The sequence below is a fragment of the Eptatretus burgeri genome, chromosome 16, assembly GCF_056783735.1.
Source record: "Eptatretus burgeri isolate ZD-2024b chromosome 16, Ebu_testis_v1, whole genome shotgun sequence".
NCBI lineage: Eukaryota > Metazoa > Chordata > Myxini > Myxiniformes > Myxinidae > Eptatretus > Eptatretus burgeri.
Window position 1 is genome coordinate 54,682,555 of NC_140976.1, and position 25,948 is coordinate 54,708,502.

At 43.7% G+C, this 25,948-nt stretch overlaps 1 long non-coding RNA gene across 1 annotated transcript in view; it reads right to left on the minus strand.

Moving 5' to 3' along the window:
• Positions 1 to 1,808: 1,808 nt before the first annotated feature.
• LOC147011088 (uncharacterized) overlaps positions 1,809 to 25,948 on the minus strand; it is a 42,210-nt gene continuing 18,070 nt past the window's right edge. The window contains exons 2-3 of the long non-coding RNA XR_015052577.1: positions 10,830 to 10,960; positions 1,809 to 3,896 (exon numbers count right to left, since the gene is read on the minus strand). This is a non-coding gene — a long non-coding RNA (uncharacterized LOC147011088). The remainder of the gene's footprint in view (positions 3,897 to 10,829; positions 10,961 to 25,948) is intronic.

Below are 25,948 nucleotides of genomic sequence, written 5' to 3' on the forward strand. Positions count from 1 at the left end.
TCTATATTGACCTCAAAATTAACAGGTGGTTGAGTTCATCGACCTGATCTGCAAATGCTCTTCAAATTTCAAGTCAATCGGATGAAAATTGACAATTTTAGAAAGAATTAAAATTTTAGCCTATTTTGGGGTGACCTTATGGCTTATGTTGACCTTTTGGCCTCTGATAACCTCAAAATTAATAGGTGGTTGAATTCATTGACCTGATATGCAAGTCCTGTTAAAATTTTGAGTTAATCGGATGAAATTTGAGGATTTCAGAAAACTCAGCTGAAATTGGCCTATGTAGACCTTTTCAGTCGACCGAATTTTACGAAACCTCAATGCTGGACCGTCGCAGGGTCGGTGACATTAATGTCTGAAAATTTCAGATCGATCGGTTGAGCGGTTTGGGCTGGAGGCGAGCGTACAGACAAACACACAAACAAACACACAAACAAATGGAGGCAATCAACATACTTGTCAAAAAGAAAATAATTGCCAAGTAATAAAAATGATCATTGATATTTTAGATAAAAATTTGGAAACAAGTGCAAAAGTTTGGGGAGACAACTTAAATTTTACATGGGTCAATTGGCTCAGAATCATCATCATCATCATCATCATCATCATCATCATCATCATCATCATCATCATCAGTAGCCCCAGGCGTCCTCACTTGAAGGCCACAGCCCCAAGGAAGCCGGCCATTCTGACCAGGTTCCCCCAGAAATCGAGTAAAGATGAAATGTTTAAAATCGTTGGCTGGATTACATGCGAGTTGAGAGCCAGTTGTAATAGAGTGGTGTGCAGTGTCAAGTTCAAGGTGACAGCATCGGCAGAACGGGTCCTGAGTTGGGTCGAGTTTGTGTTGATAGGTTTTCAGTGCGGGTTGATAACCGAAACGAAGTCTCCATCATGTTACTCTGGAGGAGCATGGGAGGGTTTGTTCAGATGAATGGATCATGGAGTGTGGTTCGTTGAATACCTTATAGTTGTTGCTGTTGTTGCAATGAGATCGTGGTGATGTGATTGTGAATGTTTTCTTTTTTTTTTCTGATATGTTGTGTTTAAAGGTGGAGGTGACGAGTTTTAAAATATGTTTTAGGAAGTTGCTGGTGAGATATCTTTGTGTCTGCGACGGGGTAGGTGATTGGATAAGTGGTGACTTGCGTGTTCTTGTGGCATCAAGGAAGTGTGTACCTCTGATATCAAGGTGTTGTTGGAGGGAGGTATTTTTGTTTCAGCGGGTAGATGATCCATGTCTGAGTTGGGTGCAGATTGTGATGGTTCTGAGTGATTTGTTTCGTATTATTTGAAGTTTTAACGTGTTTGTTTTGCATATAGTGGTGTCCATAGCTAAGAGTGGTTCGGATAAACTGTTTGTAAATTGTGGTTCGGGAGTATTTTTGTTGACCAAACTTGGTGTTGATTCATGCTTTTAGTACGGTGAGTTTTTGGTCGACTTTAGCTATATGTCGTTTGTTGCATGTGTTTAATGAAGGTCATGTGAGGGTCAAGTGTGATTCTAAGTAGTCTGGGGTTTTAATTTAGGAGTTATTAGTTGTACATTGTTATTGTGGAGTTTGATTCACGTTTGTCTGGGGTTAGGAGAGCGATTGTTGATTTAGTTGGCAAGATGTTCATTCTGGTGAGCCAGTGTTGAATCATGTTATGTATTGTTGGAGTAAGTGAGTGGTTATATTTATGGTGGGCTCCTGTGGAAAGGTCAACCGTGGAAGTAAGGATTGCGACATGAAGGCAGGATGTTCGTTCGTTCATGTCATGGAGAAAGAGGTTAAAAAGTGCTGGGAAATGACGGCTGCCTGCGGGACACTGTTTGGAAGGTATTTTGATGATGAAAAAGTATTGTTGATTGTAACACGTGCTTGTCTGCTAGAAAGAAAGTTTGAGATCCAATATTTGTTGTAGATGCTCATGTTTGTTGTGAGAATCTTTTGTATCCGTATGTGTCTCGGTACAGTGTTGAAAGCTTTGTCAATGTCGTGGTAGCGAGCGAGTAAGGTGTGTTTGGCAGGTTAAGTCGGTCTAAAACTAGGACACTCTGTGGAGCGCATAATGTGGAACTCTGTGGAGCTCTGTGGACCTCCGCCACATAATGCCTGATCCATGAGAACATATCGGGCCCAATACATTTTTGAAATATCATGGTATATAATCGTTTTTGGCCCTATCTCTCAATAGTCAGGGCTGTTAGGGATTTCTTGGTTCACATTCTTCCAAAAGCACCAATTTTGGACAAGATGTCGCCCATACCATACTTTTTCGATTTTTGACGGGCGCCAAGATGGGCGCCCCCGGGGCCGCCATATTGGCCAAATCCAATATGGCCACCACTCGGGTTAGAGGCCAATCTAGTTAAATATCCAAAAGGGCTAGAATCATGAATAATACCACTTTTTAGGGGTTTTCAGGGTCCGGGGATCTGATTCTGATCTTATTCCAATGATTTGAGGTCAGGGTCACTCTTCAAGGTCACCCTAAAGGTCATTTTGGGGTCAATATACGTAATTTTAGTTGTTTTATGTCAATATATACAAACAGCACATCATTTTACCAGTTTCCGAGGTTGAGTAACACGAATCTGACCTTATTTTAACGATTCGAGGCAATATTGCATGTCAGGGTCATGATTGGAGTCACCACCGATCTTCTCGCGTCCATGAAGAGCCGATGGGCCCCGGAGCACTGTGTTGAAGAAACTCCTCATGTCCTCATTTACTGGAGCCGTGAGGCAGTTAGGGGGGAAGGAGCCATCGAAAGGTTCTTGACTCTGTAGACAAAACTTGTGCATCATCACGGCAGCCCGCATGAACATAAGTGCGTCCTCTTGACCAATTTGTGACCTATATGTCTTGGCAAGTTCATCAGCCACCTTCAATTTGTGAGATATGTAAATATCCTTCCTGCCTTCATTCCCCTTGGAAAACTCATCCCATTCAGGTAAGAAGTTGAGAAGGTGATCCTTGAATCGAGTTCAGTGTGGCTCTTTTTTTTATCTCTGCATGGGTGACCTTGCTCACTCATAACCTTTTGATACATCTCGCGTAGCTCTGAGAGCTTGAATAAGGTGGTGTCCAAATGTTCGATAAGGGTTATAATTTGAGCGCAGATGATGGGATCGAACGGCGGAGGTGCGGGACCCACCAAATCGTGTTGCTCGGCAGCATGAGCGAAGTCTCGCAAATGTACACAACACTGATGGTGATAATAGGCATTAGCTGCATGCGCATCAGATGCTATGGCAACCAGTCTGCCAAGTGAATTAAAGTTTTTGTTGGTCTTTGCCCAACTCTTTAGGTTGGCATCTACGACATCAGTTACTACCTTGTGTAGCGTGGCCTGGCCCACCCCCTCACAGATTATACAACACATGATATTGGCCCAAGGCTGAAATTCCCCAGATGACCTGAGTTTTTTTTGACTATTCTGAGGGCCAGCTTCTCTCTCTCCCGTTTGACTCGAGAACTACTACAATAACTCCTGCACGTTTTGTGATACCAAGCCTTATGCGATTTAAGAGTTGCTGCAATACCTGAGCCATCATTCAACTGACTAATCGTGACATTGATACCAGAAGGAAGATTATTGTCATTGAGAGCTTTGAAGTCTGAGATTTCTCTCAAGTGATACAAGTCCCTCCTCCTTAGGTGTTTGCAAGGCTTGTTCAGTTTTGTCCGATTGACAAAGACAACAGAGTCCCCAGTTCATAATTTCGGTAGAAGACATAGCTTGACACTCATGTATTACTAGTCCATTATAATATTATTTTGACTCGTCATCGCGATGAACTTTCATCGAGGGTGTCTCGTGAGATAGGGGAGACGTCAGCTCCGAATGACATCAGGCACCACTGCCGCTGCTGGAAATGTTGATGATCACAGACTTGGTATTATCTGAAAAATATTCAACGTAAAAAATAAACCAAAAAGGATATGACATGCAACTAAAAATTTGTAAACAGTTTTAAAAACAAGCTCAATTTAGAATGATCTACCTACACTGAGCTACGTCTTTGTCTAATACCAGAAACTTTAATTAACTGCATGTGACATCACCTAACAAAATAGGAAAATTGGTTAGCATTTAGGATGTCATGCGAAATACACACATCCTGTGGAGAAGATCTCAACTTGTGTGACATACAGCTAATAATGGGAAAGGATTTAGGCTACTAAATTGAAGTACAGTCAGCAGATAAAAACACCAAAACAATCAATCAATACCTGGTAGCTATATTTCAAAAGCTAACAAGAAATTTAAATTGTAGGCTGCACATGGCTGCTACTGGAAGGAAGTGAATGTTTATTATTTTATATCCAGAGAAGTGCAGGAGCAAATATATATATATATATATATATATATATATATATATATATATATATATATATATATATATATATATATATATATATATATATATATATATATATATATATATATATATATATATATATAGGCACTTTCACAGTAAAAGTTGAGTTAGGGTGGTTTGGAACGTTTGTTTATGAAGTGGGTGGGGGCTATTTTACCATTAACTGGTGTCATCTACTATTTCTCATAATATATGAGTTCACAGGAGCTCGTAAAATAACAGAAACAAATGGCATATTTTGACTTTTCTACCCAAATACTAGTATTTAATGGGTAAATATTTTGAAGTTTTAATATTTTTTGGGATCTGGGATGACGCACCAGAAACACCGGGGTAGACCCCATAATGACCTTTAGGGTGACCTTGACCTCAAATCATTGAAATAAGACCAGTATCAGATTCCCATACCCCGAAAACCCCTAAAAAGTGGTATTATTCATGATTCTCGCCCTTTTGGATTTTTAACTTGATTTACCTCTAACCCGAGTGGCGGCCATATTGGATTTGGCCAATATGGCGGCCCCGGGGGGGCGCCCATCTTGGCACCCGTCAAAAATCGAAAAAGTATGGTATGGGCGACATCTGGGCCAAAATTGGTGCCTTTGGAAGAATGTGAACCAAACGGCCCCTTTTATGCCCTAACAGCCCTGACTACAATGGTGAAGAATCACTTTAAAAATTAAATAATTCTCGTATCCAGATCCGGGTTCTGATCTTCACCAAAATCAAATCACTTCGTCATGGTTACGCACCCAACCTGTTCACCAAGTTTCATCCAAATCCGTCAACAACTTTTTGAGATATCGTGCTATATATCATTTTTGGCCCCATCTATGAATAGTGAGGAATCACTTGAAAGATTCTAGTAGTCGGATCTGGATCTTCACCAAAATCTAATCAGTTCGTCTGTGTCACACACCCAACCTGCCCACCAAATTTCATCTGCATCTGTCCACAATGTTTTGAGATATCCTGCCCACAAACGAACAAATGAAATTGCTCGTTGAGCAAGGAATCGCCGGAATAACTTTGTCATATCTCCATGATCTCTGAAAAAACAAAAACCTGGAAATCAATTTGGTTCTCATAAGTCGATAGTGATACTGTTTAATGAGTTATAGCACTTATTTTGGTCATGATCATAACTTGGAAGTCAATCGGACTTGAAATGGCGTTTTTATCGCAATTTGAAAGTTTTGACCCAACCCCCCGGACATTCGACCCCCGACCGCTAAGAAGGGTGTTGGTGTGACACCCCAATGAGACATATGGTTGGATGCAGAATTGGAAGATGCACATTTTGGATTTGGTTTGAAGTCGATACGACCATTTTAGCGGACGTTATTGCGAAAATAAGAATTTCGGTTTTTCGGTGACCTTGACCTTGACCTTTGACCTAGATTCACCAAAAAACGACAAGTGTCTGAGTTGGACCATGGCCGACGTCTGTACCCAGTTTGGTCATGATCGCTGAAACGGTGTGGCTGCTACAGGGTAAACAAACACACAAACAAACACACAAACAAACACAGACAGACACAGAATGACACACACAACCGACCAACATAATTGCCGAAATCCGAAGGATTCCGGCAATTAACAAACAAACAGACTGACACACCTCTGAATAAGAAATGCCAGTGATGATCCGAATCACAAACTGTTGTTTGACCTTCATGGATGAGAGATCACAATTGGCAGCAATCTCCTTTCGTTCACAATAAAAATGAGTCGAAGGTCTCTCTACCCCCCTGGTGCTGCTCATGAAAATCAACCAGATCGTGGATGATGTGGTCTTGTCCTCGTAGATGTGTATTGATGCTGGTTGAGTACACTCTCAACGGAAAGTGTGTCCAATGTGGAATCGATATCAATGGAATTCTTGAGGATTGACCTCATGCCCAGTGTCAGACAGTTCCAGAGAGTTGTTAATAGCTCACATGCTCTCATACGATCGAGATGTGTGATGAGAGTAATCATCCCATTGTTCCCTCCACGCCTTTAAATCTCGCAAGGTCGTAGACTCGGATAAGACTGGTGGCTATTTACCATATTGTTTTGGAGTAGACACAGGTAGTGTCTTTGAGATGTTTTGATGATCCTGAATACCATCCTCACCAGTGTCAACATACACAGTGGGCTGACGGTCAGCTTTAGTCTCATGCAACACTTTCATTTCCCATATGTGTGCCTGTTGTTAATCAGCATGGCAAATTGCTGCATATCCATCATGTCCTTCATAAAAGCCACCGACGAGGCAACGTCCTCAGAAGACTCCATAGATTTATCTTTCGGAATACCGTGTGTTAAATGTAGATACTTACTCACTGGGATATGAAACAGACACCAATATGGGAAGTACTGTTCCAGTCAATAATCAAAACAAACGGGAAATCGAAACATGATCCGCTGACATCCGCCGTTATCAGCATGGATTGGCACCGATGATCCTGTCCAGGGCCGCGTAGAATGCTACTTTTTCCGACGTCGCCATGTTAAATATTCAAAAGTCAGAAATAAACGAACAAGTTTATTCAAACAATATGAGAATTGAACACGTGGGTCTGAGCCTGGTGGCCATGACAGAGTACACTGACTTCTCCTTCCTGTACCCAGAATGGTACGTAATACATCATGCACAATATGCAGCAGCTTTGCAGTCTCCAACATCACCCTGACTCTCCAAGGTCTGTCTTGGAAATCCTCCCATCTACTTCCTTTACAAACCACTTGAGGTTTGGGCCTCACCATCATCAAACGTTTGGACCTCACCATCAGTCATAATCTCTCATGGACGGACCGTATTTCTAAGATGGCCTCCAAAGCCAACCGCCGACTGTGTATCCTTCATCGTGCAAGGTCTTTCCTTGGCCAATCTGAACTTTTGATGACCTACAAGGCCTCCATGCACATCTTGATGGAATACTACTCTCTCCTTTAGGCTGGCACCCCTGCCTCACACCCTGTCCTTCTTGATGCCAAGGAAAGCAAGGCTCTCAAAATCATTGGGACCTCCAGTGATGAAGCTGAGTGTCGAGGCATGTTACTTTCGCATTGCAGGCAGGTTGGTGACCTCTCTGTATTTCCCACCTCCTTTTTGGTCTTGTATCCACTGCCCTCTCTTGGCTCTTTCCCTTCCAGGTTTCTGCAGGACACATATAGTCTGCCAGTAATCCTCTTCTTGTTAAGCTCCCGAAATCGAGCCTCACTGCTAACTCTACATATTTGTTCCTCTTTTCTTTTGCCTGTGGAACAAACTTCCCCAATTTGTTCAGTCCCATTCCTCCATCCAAGGCTTCAAGAGAGCTGCTCACCACTATCTTAGGTCACCCCCCCCTTCCAACCATTATTCATGATCTCTTCTACCCCTAATTCACCCCCATGTGTCCTCTCCCACCCCTTGATCTCACTCTCACTTCTACTCTGCTGTTGGTGTTTCCCTCTTTCCATTTTGTTCCCTTCCAATCTTCTCTAGTTCTTCCACGACCCTTGTTCGAGCATTCAAACAAAAGGGAGGTGTGCTCCCTCTTAACTCTCTCCTGTCATTCAGATGCAATTAGCATTGCAACCATTGTTCTCCATATCACAGGTTCATTGAAGTGAAGCCAGAGCTTTACTTTCAAAATTATGTTGTCTTGAGTTGCAACATCAAGAGTTGAAACATACTGTAGATGTGTATCAAATCCAAGGGTCATCAAAACATTTAAACACTATTAACAATGTAATGGAAGAACTTTATGTTGAGAATTCTAAGCTTGTGGAATAGCTTCTCAACAACCGCAATTTGGAAAAAGACTGGACCTCAGTTGGGACAGTGCAGAGGTTATGTTCCAGTTAGAGATTCTCCCTCTAAACATGTACGTCTTGGGGAGAATGCAACACTCCCTCAAGAACTGGACATAGAGAACTGACCAGACCTGCATCCAACATCCCCCCCCCCAAAAAAAAAATGGTATAAAAACACATGGGAAACGTGATATTAATTTGTATTCTCTCCATCATGAGTCTCTCTTTCTGTCTGTCCTTGTCTCTCACCAATTTTGCCCTTATTCCATCGCCTTATACCGATCTGTGTGACATTAGTGTCATTAGGACAAATTTGCCATGTCTATTGATTCCTATTGGTCAGATTGCAAGCTCGATTGAAGCTTAATTTTCTCTTCTTTTTGAGCCAGAACGCTCAAGGCCAGCCTTTACACCTCCTTTTCACTGTCTTTTATCTTTACTTGTGGATGGAGAAGCATGTGTCTTTTAAGTTTGAGTACAGTGATGCTTTTGTTATTGGTGAGGACACTGGATGTTTTATATATATATATATATATATATATATATATATATATATATATATATATATATATATATATATATATATATATATATGTATTGTTACGTCTGAGGGGGGGGGGGTATGCATTCAAAGGGTAATTAGGATGTTTAATTAGGTATGCCACGCTGTTCGAGTTGTACCAGGATCTCGATGTAATAAGTAGCAATTCAGTGGTGATAAGTTGTCTAGTAAATGTCCATTTCTTCAAGGGGGAAATGATAATTGTCACGTAATTAGATAGGGAGACGGGTTAGGGTAAGTGTGTCTGCGTAAACCCTTTTAGTATTCCCTGTAGGCTTGCCGTGACGTAACAGGACAGTGCTGCGGATGGCTCCGCCCCTTGATCACGATTGGCGGAAGGCGACGGTGGAGGGCCAATAAAACGGCTCGATTGGAAGTGACGAGGACTCGAGTATAAAAAGGTTCTGTTCGGGAAAAGAAGTGGAAGAGGAGTCATAAAAAGAAAGCGTCTGGTCGAGGCTGTTGGTCTCGGAGCATGCTCTCTTGTTGCGCTGGTTCGTTCCTCGATTCGTCATGTCTCGTGGCCTAGCTGTGCCTCGTGCCTCACCTCGGTTGGCTCTGGAGTTCTGCTGGCTCGGAGTACGGGGCCGAACGGCGGGCGGACCTGCCTCCCTCTCCTGCTCGCATCTTGGCGCCAGAACTGGCTCCCTGGCGGCTGTGTGCGGACTTGGGCTGACACCAGGAGGTCGACACCACCAGGAACAGCACCACAGTGTCTCCTGCCCCTGACGAGCGCAACGCCAGCTCGTCCGGCGCCAATCCAGGGACTGTTGCGTCGACACCACGGGCCAGCCTGACCACCAGGACCAGCTACGTTGTGTGTGTGTGTGTGTGTGTGTGTGTGTGTGTGTGTGTGTGTGTGTGTGTGTGTGTGTGTGTGTGTGTGTGTGTGTGTGTACCTGGCGCCTTAGAGGGTTTGAGATTTGTATATCCATTGGAATTGTTTGTGTTTTCCCCACGCCCGAACCCACACCACCATCCCGTTGAATCGCCCCGGATCCCTCCTCTTGCCGAGTCTTATTATTTCTGGTTAGAGAAATAAACATTATTAACTCAGTGAAAAGCGACTCGTGCCACCTTCCTCGTCCCGTTTGCTGTAGAGCGATTAAAACCGCCATCTTTGGGTTATAAAAAATAAACCGCCTCCATCGTTTCGGCTCATTCTACGTTGGCGGGACTGTTCAAGTCCCGTGGACGTCACAGTATATATATATATATATATATATATATACATATATATATATATACATATATATATATATGTATATATATATGTATATATATATATATATATATATATATATATATATATATATGTATATATATATATATATATATATATATATATATATATATATATATATATATATATATATATATATATATATATATATATATATATATATATATATATATATATATATATATATATATATATATATATATATATATATATATATATATATATATATATATATATATATATACATATACATATATATATATATATATACATATATACATATATATATATATACATATATACATATATATATATATACATATATATATATACATATATATGTATATATATATATATATATATATATATATATATATATATATATATATATATATATATATATATATATATATATATATATATATATAAATATATATGGTAGGAATTTGGAATTTTGCCAGGATGCCGACGATAGCTCATCTGCTCTTCATGGAGGACAGTGTAGGGTCTTTAACGTCCAGCAACCAATACCAGTCGGTAGACGGGTCACCCAGTTTAATGTCCATCCGAGGGACAGCACACTACGATGAATCACCCTGCCTGTGAAACACCAGGATAGCAGATTATAGCTGGATGAAATTCATACCCAGGCGAGAGAGCTAAAAGGTGAGTGTGCCTACCTCAAGGCCATCCTGTAGTAGTAGCAGTAGTAATCGTAGTTGTAGTAGTAAATAATATGCATATTGCTTCCAAATTGTGTGTACCCAACCCTTCACTCCGACACCTACCCTACCTAACCTCTTGTACCCAACTGGATACTGGGTCTTTCTCACTTGAAAAAAATGGAGATATTTCAGACAAACCTTGACTCCAATTCAGCGACAGGTCCAGACGACATCAGTACTTGTGTCCCAAAATCCTTCTCTGCTGCTCTTGCTCATCAACTTTCTGCACTCTTCACCCAATCATTCTCTCCAGGTAAGTTTCTATCTCCCTGCAAAGACACAAGCACTTTTATAAAAAGGATCCAATTACAGGCTTTTTACTACAAATAAGATAAGAATTTTTTGAATACAAAGTCAGCATTCGTGGAGGAGCTACAATGAATCAGGACATAGCAGTAGAAAACAAACAGGAGAAAGAGAGGGTGAAAACCCACCAATTAGTGTAGCAGCATAGCAAACCTGTTGTGCATTTTGTGATACAAGCATCAAATTTGGCACAAATGTACATTAATATGTTGCGAACATTTTCAGATATTGGGCAACTTGAAATTCTCTCTTTATGTCCGCCATATTAGATTTCAAAATGGCCACCACTTGAAATCGACATTCGCTATTATCTCTGGATGTAATGCAGCTATTGGCTTGATTCTGGTATCTAAATGTATGTTTTTGGGGGCAAGGAATCCAATGGTACCATTTTCAACTTAATATTATCTATCACAGTCTGTTATATAATTTTATTTGGAAATTATCTCTGCAAATATTGGATTCAACACAATACTTTGAAAAGAATGTCTTCGTTCTGTAAATGTCTTAGGTATAATACTGACATGCTACATGGTCTAGTATTTGAGGCGAGGTGTACTGGTATCTGAGGCTAGGTATATACCGGTACTGAAGATACGTGTACATAAACAGTGTCATGTTAACAAGTTCAGCATTGCCACAAGTACATGTATGTTGTTGACTCATCGTCATGTGCAGTCCCCTTCACACACACAGAGGGCTGTGCACTGAAGGGCAGCCTTTTTGCACTTGCAGCGCCTCACACACCCTTTCTTGCACTTACAAGAAACCAGCTCAATGCAGCTGTGAGCTGCCTCAGTTAGCCTGGTCCAGTAAGGTGTGTACTGTCCTTCTCCAGTCCTTGACCAACCCCAGTTGGTTGGTGGAGGGAGCTCTGGTGCTGGCAGCAGTATCTGACCCCACACATGTCCACCTTGATACACTGCCCTCTTGACATGTTCCTCCAGAGCTGCCTTCGTTGGAGGGATGAGCTGCACATTGTTCTTCCTTGCGAAGAGTTTCCTCCTGGCCTTGTCAATGTCTGTGCATTTGCTGGTTCGATCATACAACAGGATCACGAACCTCTCGATGATGCGCATTGCATCGTCTGGTATATCACGAGGTGCAGAGGACAGCAGCAGCAGCAGCGCCTCAGTGAGTTCTGGCAGTACCGTCCAGACTGCCCACGCAGTCTTCTTGCCATGTCTATGAAAAGTAGACACAGTGTCGCATCCAGTTAGAGCGTGGAACATTGGCAGTGTCCCAATCCCTTCTCTCGTCCCAATCCAGCTGCTATTTCGTGTGCTGCAAGGTATCGGAAACTCTGGCCTGTTCCGAATGCCAGCCACAGTTTGTCTTCTGGTTGCAACTCCTGTGCCAGGGACACTGCCAGCACCACAACATCGGTGTCTACAGTCCGGATGAGTATTGCATGGTGTCCATGCTGGACTGCGTGAGATGCAGGCAGCAACATCCGACTGTCAGCTTCTTCATGGTTACATGGGGCGAGTGAGGTCAGATCTGGCAGTAGTGGCTTGCTGAGCACTGCCTCTCCATCAGTAATGACGAGTTGTTTGTCCTCCTGGTCAAACCATTCCATGAGAGCTGCGAAGAGGAACCTGAACAGCTCGGTCTTGTTGCTGTCCACTCGTAGGAAGTTCTGCCTGTTTCCTGGTATGGCTGCGGCAGCCACCACACGTCTTCGCACACCTTGTCCCCGCTTTGCACGTGTATTACCTTTCAGTGAATCAGCAAGGTAAGTATCCCAGACCAGATCCAGGCGTGACACTGTTTGCAGCTTCGTGGACATACTGTATATGGGATGAAGATCTGTTGTGCATACTCTTCAAAGGTCTTTGATGCAGCCGGCTTCAGCATCTGGACGATGGCTGCTCCATCAAGCACAATACAGGTCGTGACAGGAGTCTCTGTCTTTGCGTCGGAGACTTCTTCCAAGCATGTGAGGATCACTCTTGGTACCAGTGCAGAGGCTTCCACCATCAGCCAATGCAAGAGGACATGCCTGATTCTCGTGACAAAAGAACTCCTCAAGGTTTCCATCCCTCGTCTGGCAGCCAATGTACAGGCGTGCGAAGAGTTCACGGTCATTCTTGATGGAGGCAAGTTGTTGCTGACCTATGCTCTGGCTTCTTGGAGTGGAAGTGCTGAACACCTTCAGTTTGTTACGAGGAATGGGTGCGTCCACTGCCTTTGTTCTGTCCAACAGACACTCTCTGGTGAAAGCCTCGAACTGCTCTTGGCCAATCCTCTTGGCATTCATCACGGTCTCCACAGCAGCAGGATCTGCGATCTCCTTTGTGTCCAGTTTGACTACATCCTGACTCTCCTCCTCGAATGGGTTGCCCATCTCCTCTATGACACCGACGAGAGAGCGAACATCTTTCACAAATGAGGCCTGTACACTTAGCGTCTGATCATGATGACGTGTGTCTGCTGTTTGCCGTCTCCAGTGTTGGTTCCAGTGTGTTGAAATTCAACAATCTGTGCAGCATGGGCAAGATGGACTGCATCACTATCACTGTCCAGCTCGCAGGCTTTGGCAAGAGCAGCACCGACATCTTCTTCAAATGCCATCAGGATGTCTCTCCCCTTGGTGTGTGCCCGCATGTCAGGAAACTGAGCTGTTTCAGTCATGTGGAGTGGACTCTCATGTTGAGCTGGACTCCTAGCTGTTCCATTCTGGACTGATAGAGCTTTTTTTTTTTTTTTTTTTTTTTTTTGTATACCTTGGTCGAGGCTCGTATGAGAGCTAACACACAACTCACAGCAAGGAGGCATGAGACAAGAGGGGCGGGAGTGGAACGGACAAAACAGTGGGGAACAGACACATTAGGTGAACTGTGGAAGGGAGAGGGATGGGGATGGGACGGGGAACATGGCGAAGAGAAGATGGACATTTCAGGTACTTTCAGGAAGGAAAGCAGGAGAAATGAAGGAAGTGGGCTTGGGTGGATTATCGGGGGTAGAAAAGATCGAGGATTTGGATGGGGGAAGATAAGAGGTGGTGGTGAACAGCTGTTTTGAAAGCCTGGAGGGAAGAATGGGAAAGAATAGAGTGAGGAAGTTTATTCCAAAGGCGGGAAACAAGGTCAGCCAATCTGAATACTGGTGCAGTCTCCTCATCTTGTCTGGTATCTTCAATGTGGAGGACGAGTTCAGCGAAGACAACTGCCGACATTGCTCGCTCTTGTTTTGTGTCCTGTGATCCTGTTGACTGGGCCTTTCATTTTGAAAATTGTTCCTTTGGATTCCTTGCTCCCAAAAACATACATTTAGATACCAGAATCAAGTCAATAGCTGCATTACGTCCAGAGATAATAGCAAATGTAGATTTCAAGTGGCGGCCATTTTGAAATCCAATATGGCGGACATAAAGAGAGAATTTCAAGTGGCCCAATATCTGAATATGTTCGCAACACATTAATGTACATTTGTGCCAAATTTGGTGCTTGTATCACAAAATGCACAATTCTTTTGAATATTTGGGCTAAGCCGCCCCACTAAATAGCATGGATGAAGGACAAAATAGAGTGAGACTTGGAGAAATAAGGGATGTGGGGGAAGAATGAGGATGAGGGGAGGACACATGGGGTGGACAAGATGGATGCAAAAGCAAACTCTCAGGGAGGAAAAACTGGAAACTTGGAAAGAGGTGGGCTTGGAGGGGGAGGTTAACAAGGGTAGAAAAGATCATGGTTTGGGATGGGGAATGATCTGAGATGGTGGTGAACGAAAGACCAGAAAGGAAGCTGGAGAAGACTACTGACCTGTCTGTGACAGAACGACCACCGACCTGTCTGTGATGTGAAAGTGACAGGCCAATCAACCCAGCTTCATTGCGGAAGATTCTTGTGATCTTGAATACCTTGGTTTCCATGGTATCAAGCTGAGCATGGTGTGAGGCAGGAGCAGTGGCAGCATCATGGCCACCTAACCTATGCAACTGCATGGAGCCCTGAGGCAATGTGAATGTGTCAAGCCAGGCCAGATTAGATCTGTGACTTGCTACAGGTACCATGTAAACATGTACGAACCTGTTCCATGGTCGGGTTGAAGGCGACTAAACCGTCTCCCCCACCAGGTTTCCTGGTGAGGAGGATGTGTGGATATGGACACCCGGCAGGATTAAAAACAAAAACTGTCAAAGGGCGGAGGAGCTCCTTGTGAGCCAACGGCCATCCATATCTAGTGCCCAACTGTGTCTGCGAACCAATGTGCCCACTCCTCATTTTGACAAATTCCAAGGTGAGCCAATGAAAAAAGCCAAGAATTCACAAGGTTTCGGAAAAGTGATGATAATAGAAAACCTATACGCCAAGAAAACCTATGGAAAACCAAGACGCCAAGGTGAACAACGAATAGCCAAGATCTTGTGAAAAAGCCAAGGAGTGGTCACACTGAGCCAAAACATCCTCCTGCAGTTGGGTTACTTTTTTTTTTTTAAGGAGGTCGGTGGCAGGACTTGGACTCCGGCCACCGTAAAACCTTTCATTCCACAAAGAAAATCTGAAAATCCACTCTACGGGAGTACCACCTGTGCAGCTGCCTTCCGCAGGGCAGCTCACTGGATGACGGGATTGGGGCAAAGCTTTCGGGACCCCCACTGTTTGATGATAGGAGGAAAACCACGGGGTAACCTTCCCGGGTCAGACTATGGCAGTGTGCCAGAGTGGTGCTGAGGTGTCATCCACCAGACGGTGGTCTCCTTGGGTTAACCTGAGGCGGTCCTTTTGGGTGGGTGCCTGGCAGGTCCTATCCCGAAGAGAGGATGATCACCTGTCTCTGTTGTCATCGGAGTTCAAACGTTTGAACATTAGTATTGCAGCACTCTGAGGTTCGGGGACCGGATTGCGGCAAGATCATGGTGGGTGGTAACACATACTATTGGTCTGGTCGCTCTGATGGTTACCATGCCCAAGGAGTTGCTGTAGCTGTGTCAAATAAGCTGATTCCAATGGTAATTAAGGTAACAGCGGTCAACAAGCGGATTATGAGACAAAGGATTCATCACTCCTTGGGTGTCATTTCCCTGGTCTCTGTATTTGCTCCAACTGAGGCGAGTGATTTCACCGTGAAGAACACATTCTCTGCCACGCTCGAGTCTGTGGTTGATCAGTGCCTCAGGCGAGATGCACTTCTAGTCTTGGGAGATTTCAATGCATCGACTGGAACTGAAAGATGTTTATGAGACATGTATTACTCCCCATGGGTTTGGAACTATGAACTAGAATAGCACTATGTTCCTTGACTTTGCACGAAGTCATGGACTTGGGGTGGCTGGGTCATGGTTCCAGCACCCACTGGCTTATCACTGGACTTGGTATTCCAACACTGTTGGTGTGGCAAAGGAGACAGACCATGTGCTCGTTGATGGTCACTGAAGGATAGTCCAGAAATGCAGGGTCTACTGGAGTGCTCAGTTCCTCAGTAACGACCACAGGCTTGTTGTCGCAACTCTGAAGTTGCACCTTAAATGCGGAAGAATGGTAACATCCCAGCCTAGGCTGGATATTGGAAAGCTCAAGGATGAGAGGGTAGCTGAGGAGTTTGCGAACAGGCTGAGTGGAGATTTAAGGGTTCTGGTTGCTCTGGGGAATCCTGAAGAGTTGTGGAGCGCCTTCAAGACCACTGTCCTTGATGTTGCCGGTGGATGTCTTGGAATTCACTGTAGGGTGAAGAAGAATTTTGTCTCTTGAGGGACACTGGATACAATTGACCAGAGTTACAGGGCCAGACTGAATGGCAGAGTTGAGTTGTTCAGAGAGCTGAGGTTGAAAACTGTACGTGCACTAAGGGTGGACAAGGAGGCCTATGTGCGAGGAATCTGTGATGGGGTAGAGCATCACCTGTGGTCTAGTCATTCTTGTTCTGCTTACAGGGGAATTTGTGCATTGCGTTCCTCCAAGCCCATTTCCTCGGTGTTCTGCAGTAAGAGCGGACGGTGGTGGGCTATTGACAGAGGAGCCCGAAGTGAAGGCCCACTGGGCCGGTTACTTTGAGCGGCTATATCAGGATGATCCACCAGCTTTCAAGTTGGATGTCAGGGGTGTTTCAATCCCTATTGTTGACCTTCCAATCAACTGAGATCCACCTTCGCTTGTGGAAACACAGGCTGCGATGAACTGGTTGAAATGGGGTAAAGTTCCAGGGATCTGTGGCATCCATGCTGAAGTTCTCAAGGCTGGTGGAACTGCTGTACTCGTGCCGTTGAACACAGTTCTGTGCTCTGCCTGGAACACAGGAATCATCCCAAATGACTGGAAGACAGGTCTTGTTTGCCCTCTCTGGAAAGGGATGGGTGATCGCCAGGACTGCAGCAACTACCGAGGGGTGACGCTGCTCTCGGTGCCAGGCAAGGTCTTTGCTTGGTTAATTATTGATAGGGTTCGCCACCATCTGCTTGAGCACTAGTGTCCAGAGCAGTCAGGCTTTACACCAAAGAGGTCAACGATTGACCATATGCTTCATGTTCGGGTCCTCACCGAACGCAGATGAGAGTTTCGACAGGGGCTCCTTGCAGCGTTTGTTGATCTCTGTAAAGTGTTTGATTCAGTGAATCGGGATGTCCTCTGGAGGACTCTTGGTCTTCGTGGGGGTGCCACAAAAACTGATCAATCTGATGTCTGAACTGTACTCTGGTACTGAGAGTGCTGTGAGATGTGATGGTACAATCTCTGACTTATTTCCAGTTGTTATTGGAGTTCATCAGGGGTGTGTACTGGCCCCCACACTTTTCAGCGCTTGTATGGACTGGATTCTGGGGAGGATGTTGGAGAGATCATGCTGCAGTGCATTGTTTGGGAATGTCAAGACCTCTGACCTTGATTTTGCAGATGATGCAGTCATCTTTGCAGAGACTCTAGATGTAATTTTGGGGGCCCTCGAGGTGCTGTATGAGGAGTCGGAGCCGCTGGGATTATGGGTTCCCTGGGTCAAAACTAAGATCCACACTTTCATTGACATCTTGGATGCTACTATCCTGTCTGTGCCTGTTAAAGGTGAGGATGTTGAGATCACGGAGAGATTCACTTTCCTTGACCGTGGTATTCATGCATCTGCTGGCTGTGAGCCAGAGGTCAACAGATATCTGGGTCGGGTCTGGGGAGTCATGGATTAACTGGATCATGGAGTGTGGCGCTGCCGGTGCCTGTGCGGGTAGATAAAAGTCCGAGTCTTCAGGTCCTTGGTGCTTTCAGTCTTGCTCTATGGATGTGAGACTTGAACTCTGACCAGGGATCTGAGACGGCGACTTTATTCCTTTGGTACCAGGTGTCTTCGCAGAACCCTTGGCTATCACTGGTCGGACCTTGCGTCCAACGAGCGGTTGCTAAAAGAGACTCAAATGAGTTGTGTCAGCTGCGGCTGTATGGACATGTGGCACGTTTTCCTGACGCTGATCCTGCTAATCAGATTCTCTCAGCAAGGGAGCCTCATGAGTGGAGGAGGCCAATCGGCTGACCACATGCCCTGTGGTTGCAGCAGGTTTATCAGCATCTCAAGGAGATGGGGATGGGCCAGGCATCTGCCTGGGGGATGGCCAGATGGAGGCCCCTGGAGTACTGGTGGAAAGTGGATGCAGCGACGCGCTGCTCCTGCGCATGCTCCCATATCTGATCTGATCCCTCCTGAGGCAACAAGCGGCCCACACGACAGCTTGTGGATCACAGTCCATAGAGACGGGCCCCCCGATGTGGTGGTTTATGGGTGGGGAGTTTGGGGAAGTCTCATTTTGCCAAGAAAACACACAAGCTTGTGAGTGGTGATAAACATCGGGTTTTTTACAACTAAAATGACGGCCAGTTGGCCATCTTAGGTGTGATCTCGCGAAAAAAAAAAGACATGCTTTTGTAAGCCATCATTCATTATCTGTGTGCCAAGTTTTAACAACATTGGTAAATGCTTGTCCAAGAAATGGTTGAGGATGTGTTCATCAGATTTTTACCTCCACCACCGAAGGTGACCGTTATGTTTTCACCCTTTTCTGTTGGGTCGCTGAAATAGGTGACCCTTATTGTCAGTAATTCTGTCTGTTTGGATGTTTGTTCGTTTGTCATCAGCATAATTGGTAGTAAAAGTGGTTGGATTTTGACCAAACTCGGGTGGTAGGTACATCTTATTACCTAGTGCTTTGGAAAGTGTGATGGTTGCTAGGGACGCTTCGGTTCCCTAGCAACAACCGAAAAACCTTCAAAATCAGTACCGTTCACGCGGAATCAATTCCGAAAGCCATTATCCCACGTAGGCTTATGAAATTTGGCACGAATGATCTACAGGTGATGCTCTATCAAATATATTCCGGTTTTTGTGATATATGGAATACTTTACCCGCAGCGCCCCCTACAATTAGGGTGTGCGCGAAAATTGGTGAAAATTTAAGGCCCCCTAGCGACCAGGTGAGTGCATCGATACGAATGAAACTTTGCAGGTTCATGGTACTCAATGAGTACGACAACTTTGCCTCAGGACATATTCACCGATTTCGCTTAGGTCAGGGGTCAAAGGTCAATTCGTGCAAAAATCAATAATATGCGAGAGCTGGAGGTGCCTTCACGCCAAATGCTACTCCTCCTCGAGTTATGGTCGGATGGTCATGAAAATTCACACTAATCATCTGGAATACATTGTGCACAAACGATCAAGCCAGATTTTCGATTTATATCTTTGTTCATCCACAGCACCCCCTTGAACTTTGGGGATTTCTGATTTCAAACCGCATTTTCGGTACTTTTCATTCAAATGGATACTGAGTAGTTATCAGTAGATGGAACTGGATGAGATTTGATATGCATAATCTTAAGGTGATTCCCTATCCGCTATATGACATCCATTTTGCTCTATATCTTATAGTTTCCATGCTCGGCGACCAATCGCCGCCTACAGGCTTGTCTGTTTGTTTGTGTACAGGATATCTCAAAAAGTTGTGGACATATTTGCATGAAACTTGGTGGACAGATTGGGTGTGTCACAAGGACGAATTGATTCGATTTTGGTGAAGATCTGGATCCCGATCTGACTACTACAATTTTTATAAGTGATTCTTCACCATGAGAGATGGGGCCAAAAAATGATATATAGTACGACATCTCAAAAAGTTTTGGATGGGTTCGGATGAAACTTGGTAGATGGGTTGTGTGTATTGCAAGGACGAATTGAGTCGATTTTGGTGAAGATGCGAATTGAGATCTGGATAAGAGAATTATTTAATTTTTAAAGTGATTCTTCACCATTAAGAGATAGGGCCAAAAAACGATATAGTACTGGACACCATGATATCTCAAACATGTATTGGGCCTGATATGTTCTCGTGGATCAGGCATTATGTGGCAGAGGTATGCGCTCTACCGAGTGCCCTTCTAGTTCTATATGTGTTTTACAATACATGCCTGTCGTGATATGGCTCATGTACTCCACACACACACACATCCATCAACCAAGATTTGTTATTTATCTTAGCATGGAGGAATTATGGCTAAACCATAGCAATCAACATAACCGCAATAACTGTATCCCTGGTGTGTACAAGTACCACTGGTCACGACAGCGATCATCACCTGACAAATCCCTAGTGAAGCAAATATTACACATGATGGTCCTAATTATTGTGTAAGAAACAGAGTCCATTACTTAACTAGATGTCGGCACTGCCAGCCTTGTTTACACATATTAAAACAGAGCCATAACTCTTTACTATGAGGCAATACACATGATATGCAACACATGCAGAATTTGGTGACATTAGTCAGCCTCTGATATACAGTGGGGAGAACAAGTATTTGATACACTGCCGATTTTGCAGGTTTTCCCACTTACAAAGCACGTCGAGGTCTGTAATTTTTTTTATCATTGGTACACGTCAACTGTGAAAGACGGAATCTAAAACAAAAATTCTGAAAATCACATTGTATGATTTTTAAATAATTAATTTGCATTTTATTGCATGAAATAAGTATTTGATACATCAGAAAAAACAGAACTTAATATTTGGTACAGAAACCTTTGTTTGCAATTACAGAGATCAGACGTTTCCTGTAGTTCTTAACCAGGTTTGCACAGACTGCAGCAGGGATCTTGGCCCACTCCTCCATACAGATCTTCTCCAGATCCTTCAGGTTTCAGGGCTGTCGCTGGGCAACACAGACTTTCAGCTCCCTCCAAAGATTTTCTTTTGGGTTCAGCTCTGTAGACTGGCTAGGCCACTCCAGGACCTTGAGATGCTTCTTACGGAGCCACTCCCTAGTTGCCCTGGCTGTGTGTTTCGGGTCGTTGTCATGCTGGAAGACCCAGCCATGCCCCATCTTCAATGCTCTTGTTGAGGGAAGGAGGTTGTTGGCCAAGATCTCACGATACATGGCCCCATCCATCCTCCCCTCAATACTGTGCAGTCGTCCTGTCCCCTTTGCAGAAAGCATCCCCAAATAATGATGTTTCCACTTCCATGCTTCACGGTTGGGATGGTGTTCTTGGGGTTGTTCTCATCCTTCTTCTTCCTCCAAACACGGCGAGTGGAGTTTAAACCAAAAATCTCTATTTTGGTCTCATAAGACCACATGACCTTCTCCCATTCCTCCTCTGGATCATCCAGATGGTCATTGGCAAACTTCAGACGGGCCTGGACATGCGCTGGCTTGAGCAGAGGGACCTTGCATGGGCTGTAGGATTTTAATCCATGACGGCGTTGTGTGTTACTGATGGTTTATTTTGATACTGTGGTCCCAGCTCTCTACAGGTCGTTGACCAGGTCCTGCCGTGTAGTTCTGAGCTGATCCCTCACCTTTCTCATGATCATTGAGGCTCCACGAGGTGAGATCTTGCATGGAGCCCCAGACCGAGGGAGATTGACTTATCTTGAACTTCTTCCATTTTCTAATAATTGCACCAACAGTTGTTGCCTTCTCACCAAGCTGCTTGCCTATTGTCCTGTCGCCCATCCCAGCCTTGTGCAAGTCTACAATTTTGTCCCTGATGTCCTTCGACAGCTCTCTGGTCTTGCCCATTGTGGAGAGGTTGGAGTCTGATTGATTGAGTGTGGACAGCTTTCTTTTATGCAGATAACGAGTTCAAACAGGTGCAGTTAATACAGGTAATGAGTGGAGAATGGGAGGGCTTCTTAAAGACAAAACTAACAGGTCTGTGAGAGCCGGAATTCTTACTGGTTGGTAGGTGATCAAATACTTATTTCATGCAATAAAATGAAAATTAATTATTTAAAAATCATACATTTTGATTTTCAGGATTTTTGTTTTAGATTCCGTCTTTCACAGTTGAAGTGTACCTATGATAAAAATTACAGACCTCGACGTGCTTTGTAAGTGGGAAAACCTGCAAAATCGGCAGTGTATCAAATACTTGTTCTCCACACTGTAAGTCCAAACACTCGTTTCTAACAGGGTTTGCCACGTAATTGTAACAGACTGATTTCATCATTCCGTGTACAATGTCCTTCAACCGCCGAGATCCCATGGCTTGGATCGTATTTTGAAACCTGTTTACAACCTTTTGACAATTCATCAAAGAGTAACTAAATTACAAACTAACATTAATAAAGCATATTTACACGAAACCTAAGAGACTAACCGACCATGCATGATTACTATGTATGCATGCATTAGCATAAACTACTGATACATCTCCCCCCCCCCCTTTTTGTGACAAATCAAGATGCTGAGGAGGCTTACAGACACGAGCTGATCTTCCAAGGGCTAGTGGGGGGCTGTCCTTGCTTGCAACTGCTGTGGGGTTCTCAATAAGTGAATAAGGGGTGCAGGGTCGGGAAGGAGTTCAGGTACATTGATGGGTGAAAAGCTTTCATGAGGAAACACCTCAGGTTCAAACGCAGGTGGTGTTGATACAGGAGTGGGTGACAAAGGCCGGTTCAATGTTTGGTTCCCCATGATGTAACCTGAGTTTGGCAACATGTTTACGCATGTATCTACCATCACACAACTTCACATGAAACATCATTTCACCAATGTTATCGATAATGATGCCAGATAACCACCTGGTTCCACATCCGGAGTTCAACACGTACACAGGATCATTGATCTGGAAGCTGTGGTATACAGACGCTTGGTCGTGATTACGTTTCTGTTGATACTTGTTATTCTCGACCTCGACCGTTAACTCCGGGTGCACTAATGATAACCGTGTTGTTAATTCAGGACCCATCAGAATCTTGGCAGGTGAGGGACCGGTGGTTTGATGTGGACTGGTGCGGTAGTTGAGCAACTCACAAGCTGGACAAGATTGAATGGAGCATTCCTTGATGCGGCTTAGACCATTCTTGATGATCTGAACAGCACGTTTGGCTTGACCATTACTGTCAGGTTTGTAGGGGGCAGATGTGTTGTGCTAAATGCCATTCATTTTTACAAAAGTTCTGAAACTCTGAACTCGTAAATGATGATCCATTATCTGATACAATGGAGTTCGGAATACCATGTTGCACGAACATGGTACATAGAGCTTCAATTGTTATAGTAGAGGATGGGGATGGCACCACGAGAGCTTCAATCCATTTGGAGTGGACATCAACTACAATAAGGAAAAGCTTCCCTTGAAATGGACCAGCATGGTTGATGTGTAGTCTGGACCATGGCTTTGGCCACGACCACATGGCAAATGGAGACTGTGGTGGTGTCTTGGCATGGGCTTGACAAGTGTAACAAGAAAAAGAGCAACCAGAGATTGCAGACCTTCACCAAGACTTCTTTTGAATGGTGTATTTTTTATAGGTTTGAGGGTAAATCCAATATGGCTGCCAAACCATGTGACCTATGATATATGTCTGAATGTTTTGTTCCTCATGGACAGGCTGTCATACATGTAAAGTGTCGCCTCGATTTGTTCATCCACTTCAGAGAAGGTTTTTGAAGGGTTTTTTTTAACAATATGGCTGTCAAATCACATGACCTATGATGTCATAATTATCATTAAAAATTCTTCGTCATGAATTTTTTTTCTGTGGACCGTTTTATCCCGAGATAACCCTTAACAGTTTTCATACTGATTGGATGTGGCATTCTACATATGCAATTATGACATCATAATAAGGGCACTATGACATCATAAAAAAATCACTCATTCACCATTTGGAGTACTTGCTATGCGCCAAGTTTCAATTTTTTCCTTGATGCGGTTTCAGAGATACAGAGGTCCAAAGTTTTTCCGTTTTTACAATATGTCTGCCACACCACGTGACCTATAATGTCATAATTATCATTACAATATTCCACATGAGTAGTCACACCAATGGTGAAAATTTTGTCTCAATCTGACAAGCGCTTGCAGAGAAAAACATGAAAGTTCTGTGAGGATAAACGGACAAACAGACAAATGAAAAATCACTCATTGAGTGACAACTTGGCAAAACAGCACAAAGTAGAATGGTACTCGGTAGAGCACATACCTCTGCCAGGTGGAACAGTTCATGTTTTGTATCCCACTGATGGGCTGGATCTGAACCAAAATCCAATCCACTTGTTCTTGTCACCTATCCAACTCATCCACCTTGTTTTGTCATAACTTGTCCACAACTTTTTTGAGATATAGTGACATATTTCGTTTTTGGCCCGATCTATCAATTTTAAAAATTAGGCCTGTGTTGACCTTTTGACCTTAAAATTAATTGGTAGTTGAATTCAGCTACCTGACATGAAGATGCTCTTCAAATTTCAAGTTAACTAGTACGTTCCCGTACGTGCGTGCCCGTACATGCGTGCCCATATGTGCGTTGCCGTATGTGAAAAAAAATAAAGAAAAAATAGAATTATGACGTCAATCGTGATGTCATAGCACCGTGTCCTGTCATTGGTTTGGTAAATAAATGGCCATAACTTGGGAAGCACTTGTCCGATTAATATCAAACCTTGAAAAGGCACATCCTCAGGTCTCCAGCAATATACCTGGCAAGTTTCAATTAGATCAGACAAGTGGTTGTCGAGAAACAGCGGTCACACACACACACACACACACACACACACACACACACACACACACACACACACACACACACACACACACACACACACACACACACACACACACACACACACACACACACACACACACACACACACTGCTGGAATTATAGATAGATTAGATTAAAATTGATGATTTTAGAAATTTGGCCGATGCTGACTTTTTGGTCTGTGTTGACCCTTTGGCCTACGTTTTCCTCAAAATGAATAGGTGGTTGAATTAATTGACCTGATATGCAAATCTTGTCCAAATTTCAAGACAATCCGATGAAAATTGAGGATTTTAGAAAATTTCACACAAATTGGCCTATGTCGACCTTTTGGCCTATGTTTACCGCAAAATTAGTAGGTGGTTCAATTCAGTGACCTGATATGCAAATGCTCTTCAAATTTTGTCAATTGGATAAAAATTGAGGATTTTCGAAATTTGGCCTATGTTGACCTTTTGGTCTATTTTGACCTCAAAATTAATAGGTGGGTGAGTTCATCGACCTCATATGCAAATGGTCTTCAGATTTCAAGTCAATCAGATGAAATTTGAGGATTTTAGAAAATTTGGCTCAAATTGGCCTGTTGGCCTATTAGATCTGTTGGCCTAAACGGTAGACCTTTACAGTCGACCAAATTTCATGAAACTTCAATGCGTGGCCGTCGCAACCCACAGGGTCGGTGACAGTAATCTCTGAAATTTTCGGAACGATCGGTTGAGCCGTTTGGGCTGGAGGCGAGCGGACAGACAAACAAATACACAAACAAACGGAGGCGATCAACATACTTGTCAAAAAAATTTGTTTTTGCCAAGTAACAAACAAACAGACAAACAAATGGACCCAAATGCAATACCCTCTCCTTTGGCGAGGGTAACAATGGCGTGCACTAGACAACGTCACTGTCCAAACCAGGCCACCAAACATGGGCTCAGGCAATAGTCTCCATGATGACTACGTGACTACGCCTGGATGAGCATTGTGGAGT